Genomic DNA, 8464 nt, shown 5'->3' on the forward strand with positions numbered 1-8464 from the left:
CCGGCTTACCACTCGGTAGGATTTTTATATCTTAGGCGAGCACTGGGGTGCAGCTAAGCCCCCGAGTGAGAGGTTTGCTCTTCACTCGGTAGGATTTCGATAACTTAGGTGAGCACAGGGCTGCAGCTAAGCCCCCGAGTGAGATGTTTTCTCTTCACTCAGTAGGATTTTTGATAACTTAGGCGAGTACTTGGACTGCAGCTAAGCCTCCGAGTGAGAGGTTTGCTCTTCACTCGGTAGGATTTTTGATAACTTATGCGAGTACTTGGACTGCAGCTAAGCCCTCGAGTGAGAGGTTTGCTCTTCACTCGGTAGGTTTTTTGATAACTTAGGCGAGTTCTTGGACTGCAGATAAGCCTCCAAGTGAGAGGTTTGCTCTTCACTCGGTAGGATTTTTGATAACTTAGGCGAGTACTTGGACTGCAGCTAAGCCCCCGAGTGGAAGTCCGGCTTACCACTCAGTAGGATTTTAGATAACTTAGGCCAAACGGATTCGCAGCTAAGCCTCCGAGTGGGAGTCTGGCTCACCACTCGGTAGGATTTTTTACAAACTTAGGCGGAACGGATTCGCGGCTAAGTCACCCACTGAGGGGGAATTTTATCGGACAAAAATAAAAAGTGACAAAAATTATGGAGGAACTATGACACTATTATTTTGAGGTCCATGAACTACATAAGTACTTTATTGCAACTCATCCGAGTGATAAACCTTAAGTGTAAAATGGGCGGAGTAGTTCCGCGTTCCAAGCTCGGGGCTCGTCGATATTATGCTCGACGTTGTAAAGACGGTACGCCCCGTTGTGGAGAACCTTGGTGACGATGAAGGGACCTTCCCAAGAAGGAGCAAGCTTGTGTGGTTTGTGCTGATCCACTCGGAGAACCAAATCTCCTTCCTGGAAGGCTCGACCTCTCACATTTCTGGCGTGGAAACGACGCAAATCTTGTTGGTAGATGGTCGCCCGGATCAGAGCCATCTCCCTTTCTTCCTCTAAAAGGTCGACTGCGTCCTGCCGCGCTTGTTCAGCTTCTGCTTCATTGTAGATTTCAACTCGAGGAGCATTGTGGAGAAGATCACTCGGCAACACTGCTTCAGCTCCGTAGACCAAGAAGAATGGAGTTCTTCCGGTCGACCGATTAGGTGTGGTCCGCAGTCCCCAAAGCACTGAGGGAAGTTCGTCGACCCAAGCTCCAGCTGCATGCTTGAGATCACGCATCAGTCGGGGTTTGAATCCCTTGAGAATCAGGCCATTGGCTCGCTCCGCTTGTCCATTCGACTGCGGATGGGCGACTGAAGCGTAGTCGACCCGTGTGCCTTGAGAGTTACAGAAATCTCTGAATTCCTCCGAGTCAAAGTTCGACCCATTATCCATAATGATGCTGTGCGGGACTCCATATCTGAATATTAGTTCCCTGATGAAGCTAACAGCAGTACCGGCGTCAAGGTTCTTGATTGTTTTAGCCTCAATCCACTTGGTGAACTTGTCGACTGCCACCAGTACATGCGTGAAGCCACTTCGCCCTGTTCTCAAAGGACCGACCATGTCCAACCCCCATACGGCGAAAGGCCAGACGAGTGGAATGGTCTTCAGGGCTGATGCAGGCTTGTGCGACATATTCGAGTAAAACTGACATCCCTCACACTTATCCACTATCTCCTTTGCCATCTCATTCGCCTTTGGCCAGTAAAATCCGGCTCGGTATGCTTTGGCCACGATAGTCCGAGAGGACGCATGATGACCGCAGGTCCCCGAGTGAATATCATTAAGGATGATTCGACCTTCTTCCGGCGTTATGCACTTCTGACCAACTCCAGTCGCGCTTTCTCTGTATAACTGTCCTTTGATTACGGTAAAGGCCTTAGATCGACGGACGATCTGCCAAGCCTCTTCCTCATCCTCCGGGAGCTCTTTTCTCAGGATATACGCGATATATGGAACTGTCCAATCGGGAATGACCACCAAGATCTCCATGACCAAGTCGACCACTGCTGGGACTTCAACCTCAGTCGGATCCGTGGCACTCTTGGGCTGTGGAGCTTCTTCGGTGAAAGGATCTTCTTTGACTGACGGAGTGTGTATATGCTCCAAGAACACACCACTCGGAATGGCTTCTCTCTTGGAACCTATCTTTGCTAGATCATCAGCTGCTTGATTTTTCAGTCGGGGTACATGATGGAGCTCCAACCCCTCGAACTTCTTTTCCAGCTTCCTCACTGCACTACAGTATCCAGTCATGGCTGGGCTTCTCACGTCCCACTCCTTCATCACTTGGTTGACCACTAAATCCGAGTCGCCATAGACCATCAGGCGACGGACGCCGAGTGAAATGGCCATGCGCAACCCATATAAAAGGGCCTCATATTCTGCCTCATTGTTGGAGGAATCAAAGTGAATCTGGAGCACATATCTGAGCTTATCTCCTCTGGGGGAAACCAGGACAACCCCAGCACCGGAACCATTCAACATCTTAGAGCCATCAAAGAACATGGTCCAATGCTCCGAGTGAACTTCAGTCGGCTGCTGCTGTTCAATCCACTCGGCGAGGAAATCTGCTATTGGCTGGGACTTAATGGCTTTCTTTGCCTCGAACTTGATATCAAGGGGAAGAAGTTCAATCGCCCATTTGGCCACTCGACCAGTTGCATCTCTGTTGTGCAAAATTTCTGATAGTGGAGCGTCGCTGACGACTGTGATGGAATGATCAGAGAAATAATGAGCAACCTTCTTTGTGGTCATGTATATTCCATGCACAAGCTTCTGATAATGAGGATATCTCTGCTTGGATGGAGTCAAGACTTCAGACAAATAATACACTGGGCGCTGAACTTTGAGAGCTTTTCCTTCTTCTTCCCGCTCGACCGTAAGCACAGTACTGACGACTTGTCCTGTGGCTGCGATATAGAGCAATAGAGGCTCTTTGCTGATTGGAGCAGCAAGCACCGGCTGGGTGGAGAGCAGAGCTTTTAGCTCGGCAAACGCTGCATCAGCTTCTGGAGTCCACTCGAACTTGTCTGCCTTCTTCATCAGTCGGTAAAGAGGCAATGCCTTTTCACCGAGTCGTGAGATGAATCGACTTAATGCGGCCAAGCATCCAGTAAGCTTCTGGACATCGTGCACTCGCACAGGGCGTTTCATTCGGAGAATAGTGCCAATCTTCTCTGGATTAGCGTCGATTCCTCGTTCGGAAACGAGAAAACCGAGTAACTTGCCACCAGGAACTCCAAATGTGCACTTTGATGGATTTAGCCTGATATCATACCTTCTGAGGTTGGCAAATGTTTCGGCGAGGTCAGCGAGCAGGTCGGAACCTTTTCGTGACTTGACGACGATGTCATCCATATACGCTTCCACACTCCGACTGATTTGAGTGAGTAGACACTTCTGAATCATTCGCATAAATGTGGCTCCGGCATTCTTGAGGCCGAATGGCATGGTGATATAGCAGAAGCACCCGAATGGAGTGATGAAAGCTGTTTTTACCTCGTCGGGTCCGTACAGACGGATCTGGTGGTACCCGGAGTAGGCGTCTAGAAAAGACAGTCTCTCGCATCCCGCGGTCGAGTCAACAATTTGATCTATGCGAGGGAGACGAAAATGATCTTTCGGGCAGGCCCGGTTGATGTGCTTGAAATCAATGCACATTCGGAGTGATTTGTCCTTCTTAGGAACCATGACGACATTAGCGAGCCACTCGGAGTGGTATATCTCTCGGATAAATCCTGCCGCCAACAGTCGAGCCACTTCCTCACCAATGGCTTTTCTCTTCTGGACGGCGGACCGCCGAAGATGCTCTTTGATTGGTTTTTCAGATGAGTCGACTCTTAGGCGATGCTCAGCCAGTCCCCTGGGAACACCTGGCATGTCAGCGGGCTTCCATGCAAAAATGTCCCAGTTCTCACGGAGGAACTGGATGAGCGCTTCTTCCTATTTCGGGTCGAGTGTTGTGGAGATGTGGGTCGGAGCTGCATCGGGGTCGGTCGGGTGAATGTGAACAGGCTTCGTCTCACCGGACGACTGAAATGCAGACTCTGTGGCGGGTTTCTTGGATCGCAGCAAGTCACTCGGATCTGCGTTTTGCTTGTATTCTTCGAACTCGACCGCTGTCACCTGGGAATCAGCAATCTTTGAGCCTTTTTGGAAGCACTCTTCTGCCTTTTTCCGATCACCGGTGACAGTGATCACTCCTTTGGGGCCGGGCATCTTCAGTTTGAGGTACACGTAACATGGTCGAGCCATGAATCGTGCATAAGCTGGTCTCCCCAAAATGGCATGATATGCACTCTGAAAATCCACGACCTCGAACGTCAACTTCTCTTTGCGAAAATGTTTCGAATCGCCAAACACCATGTCCAGAGCTATTTGGCCGAGTGACTCGGCTTTCTTTCCTGGTATAACTCCATGAAAGCTCATGTTACTGGTGCTCAGTCGGGACATCGGAATGCCCATTCCTTTCAGTGTGTCTGCATATAGCAAATTCAACCCACTACCACCGTCCATAAGCACTTTTGTCAGTCGAGTGCCTTCAACAACTGGATCGACCACCAAAGCTTGCCTCCCAGGGGTGGCAATATGAGTCGGGTGATCAGATTGGTCGAAGGTGATGGGTGTTTGGGACCATTTCAGATAATTTGCTTTTGCTGGGGCAACCATGTTCACCTCACGGTTAATTACTTTCAATCGACTCTTGCTCTCCACATCTGCAAAGATCATTAGAGTAGAGTTGATATGCGGATATCCTTCCTCACTGTCCTCCTTGTCTTCGGCCTTGTCCGACTCCTTCTCCCTTTTATTAGACTGTTTTCCCTAAAACTGCTGGATCAGGAGTCGACATTGGCGAGTGGTGTGCTTCGGGTAGATGATATTCCCCTCTTCGTCTTTCTTCGTGTGGATGTGACATGGCATATCCATTACGTCGTTCCCTTCTTTATCCTTTACCTTCTTAGGGTTCCAGGATCCTTTTGGTTTCCCTTTAAACTTTCCCTGAGTCACAGCCAGAGCCTCTCCAGGAGCTGCCGGTTCAGCCTTCCGCTTCTGTTTCCGACTGGTGTTTCCTTTTTCCGACTGACTCGGCTTGTGCTTGCCGCTTCGGAGTCGGTCTTCTTCTTCGCCGTTGGCGTACTTGGTAGCAATCTCCATCATCTGACTCAAGGTCATGTCACCGGTTCGACCAAACTTCAAACACAATTCTCTGTTCTTGACGCCATCTTTAAAGGCGCAGACTGCCTGATGATCAGACACATTCTCCACAGTAGGGTGCAAAGTGATCCATCTCTGAATATACTCTCTGAGAGTCTCATTGGTCTTCTGCACGCAGACTTGCAACTCTGTCAGTCCAGCTGGTCGCTTGCAAGTTCCTTCAAACGTTCTGATGAACACTCGGGACAGATCTTCCCAAGTGTAAATGCTGCTAGGAGGTAATTGAGTCAACCATGCCCTGGCAGAACCTTCCAGCATGAGGGGCAAATGCTTCATGTCCACCTCGTCGTTCCCACCACCAATCTGAACTGCCACTCGGTAGTCCTCAAGCCAAGTTTCAAGCTTAGACTCACCAGTGAACTTGCTGACTCCTGTTGCCAACCTGAAATTGGGAGGGATAACTGCGGCTCTGATAGCTCTGCTGAAACATTCAGGACCAGAAACATGCACTCGACTGCTTGTGGCGCATCTCTGTCGAGTCCACCTCGATGGGCTCTGTTCCGGTCGACCAAACCTTGCACGATAATGGATCGCGCGTCGAAGCCTGGTTCTCTGGGGTCGACTGGAACTCTTCGCCCCGCACTGAGCTGACGTCTGTCATCTTGCTGCTGAGGAGCGTAAGACCCATCTCTCGGAGGGGAATTGGGTACTTGACGCCTATCATCTCGGTCGAGTTGGTCACCATGTTGGTCTCGTCGATTCTCGCGCCCTTCACGCCGCAGAGGCGATCTGGGGCTGTGAGCCGACTGAACCGTATTCGCAGCGACGGATCGACTGTGAATTCTGTTGCGCGACTGCGACACGGCCGAATTCTGATCTCCTGCTGCCCGGAGCAGATCCCTGATCTGCATCAAGCCTCTGCCAGCTTCCGACTGAGAGGGCTGGATGGACTCTGCTATACGGGTCGCGGCTGCTAAATTCTGGATTGGGATCGATATACCTGAGTCGGCGGGAAGAGTTGACGTCGACTGGTGTCGGGAACTTGTTGCCGCGCACGCTCGTCGAGTGCTCGCTGAAGATTCTCCAGTCGAGTGCGTTCGGCCAAATTGGCCAAACGTGCCTCCTCCAAGGCGCGAGCCTCGGGGGTTTCTCCTGCGATGGGAGTACGCAGGACATCCACGTTCCTGCGGCGAAGTTCTTCTCTTTGCAGAGAGTCGAGTGGCTCGGGCTGGTACTCTTCGTGATCTCGTGCGGGGTCGCCTCCGTCGCCTGCTCCACCATCACGGGCGAAGCCAGGGGGACTGCGGGGCCCGTCGACCATCAGGATTTCCGCCGCTGGATCACTGCTATCGCACCCGGATGCGGTCTCTATGGAGCCAGTCAACAGATCGAACAGGCCGTAGAGAGATTCGTCGGGCTCGATTGCTGCAACTTGGGTGGTGGCCATCTGGCGAGCCACCGCGTGCCTCACCCACCGCTAAATCCTCGACCGGCCCGAGCGCTTGCGCTGGCGGGAGACCGGGAAGGTGGTCGATGGGGATGTCGACCGATACGGGGTCGACGGTTGCCGCAGCAGAACGCCGCAGACACATGCGCGAAAATGCGTCGCACCGCGGACGGGGAGCGCATCAACGTCGAGTGGAGCCTCCTGGAGCCAGGCGGAGTCGTCGGCGATGAAGGTGAGAGCGCCGAGGCGGATCTCTCGACCCTCGACCAAAACTCCAGCAGCCACCATGATGAAAGTACTCGGAAGAATCGCAACTTCCCCACAAAATCGCTAAAACACCTGCCCCACGGTGGGCGCCAACTGTCGTGGTTCTAAGCCTGACAGTAGAGTGGGGGTAGGTATGGAGAGGCAAGGTCCTAGCTATGGAGAGGTTGTAAACACAAGGGATGTACGAGTTCAGGCCCTTCTCGGAAGAAGTAAAATCCCTACGTCTCGGAGCCCAGAGGCGGTCGAGTGGATTATGTGTATATGAGTTACAAGCTGCCGAACCCTTCTACCTGTATAGGGGGGTGGCTTATATAGAGTGCGCCAGGACCCCAGCCAGCCCACGTAGGAGAGGGTTTAAGGTGAGTTAAGTCCGGGGCGTTATTGGTAACGCCCCACATAAAGTGTCTTTACTATCATAAAGTCTACTTAATTACAGGCCGTTGCAGTGCAGAGTGCCTCTTGACCTTCTGGTGGTCGAGTGAGTCTTCGTGGTCGAGTCCTTCAAGTCAGTCGAGTGAGTCCCTCGTTGGTCGACTGGAAGGTGACCTCTTCTAAGGGTGTCTTTGGGCAGGGTACTTAGATCAGGTCTGTGACCCTACCCTAGGTACATGACCCCATCACTCACCACAAGGCATTGCATGACAAACTAAGCATACACCCAGCAAGAAGACATGATAAATAAGCTAATCATGGCAAGAGCACTCTCATAGCATGCATGGATCAACTACAACAACCTCGGCAAAATTGATTAACACGTAAACAATCTGCCAGGAACATTTTATAGCAAAAGTAGAGCAAGATTGAGTCATGCTAGGGCACTCCATAATTGCAAACAAAGACATGGATGGATAGAGCATAACAATATCTCAAAATCATCTTTACTGAACATGCTCAAAAGAGGCATGGATCACTCTGTAGCAACATGAATACATGGCATACAAATATCATCAGGAAAATGACTTGGAAGAATTCTAAGTCCCTGAAATCAGCAACATCACGAGAGCTACTTTGCATGCTTGTGCTAGTCACCACATTGATCACAAAAATACATGGCATACACCCCTGTAAAGATGGCATGGCATATAACAAAACACATGTAGGGCTCAAGTTCATAGGAGGCACACATTAAACATGGCAAAAATGACAAATGTCCAATATCTGATAAGAATCTGAAACTAACATTACATAGCACTCTTGCAACAGCATTTAGGGCATCAAGATGAACTCAAGTGAACATGGTGCAATGGAATGAAATGAAGTGCTCATCCAGACGAACAATTTGATATGCTACACGCCCAAAATAGAGCCACGGATGCAAAGATATGATGTGATGTAGTATGCTAAAAATACTAAAAACTTAGGGCAAAAACGAGGTCAACCCTAATTTCGGATCTGGATCTGGATCTGGGCACCCTTCCCGAGGTTGGGCAGAATAGTGCGGGGCGGCGGCCGGAGCTCGAAGGAGCTCGCCGGAGTTGTTGTAAACGGCGGGGCACCGTGGCCGGAGCTGAGGGAGGACGAGGCGGCGAGGTCCGGTGGCGGAGCGGAGGCAGACGGCGGGGAGGTCCGGCGTGCGTGGGCAGCGAGGAGGCGGCAAGGAGGCGGCGAGCGGCGC

The sequence above is a fragment of the Triticum dicoccoides genome, chromosome 3A, assembly GCF_002162155.2.
Source record: "Triticum dicoccoides isolate Atlit2015 ecotype Zavitan chromosome 3A, WEW_v2.0, whole genome shotgun sequence".
Taxonomy (NCBI): Eukaryota; Viridiplantae; Streptophyta; class Magnoliopsida; order Poales; family Poaceae; genus Triticum; species Triticum dicoccoides.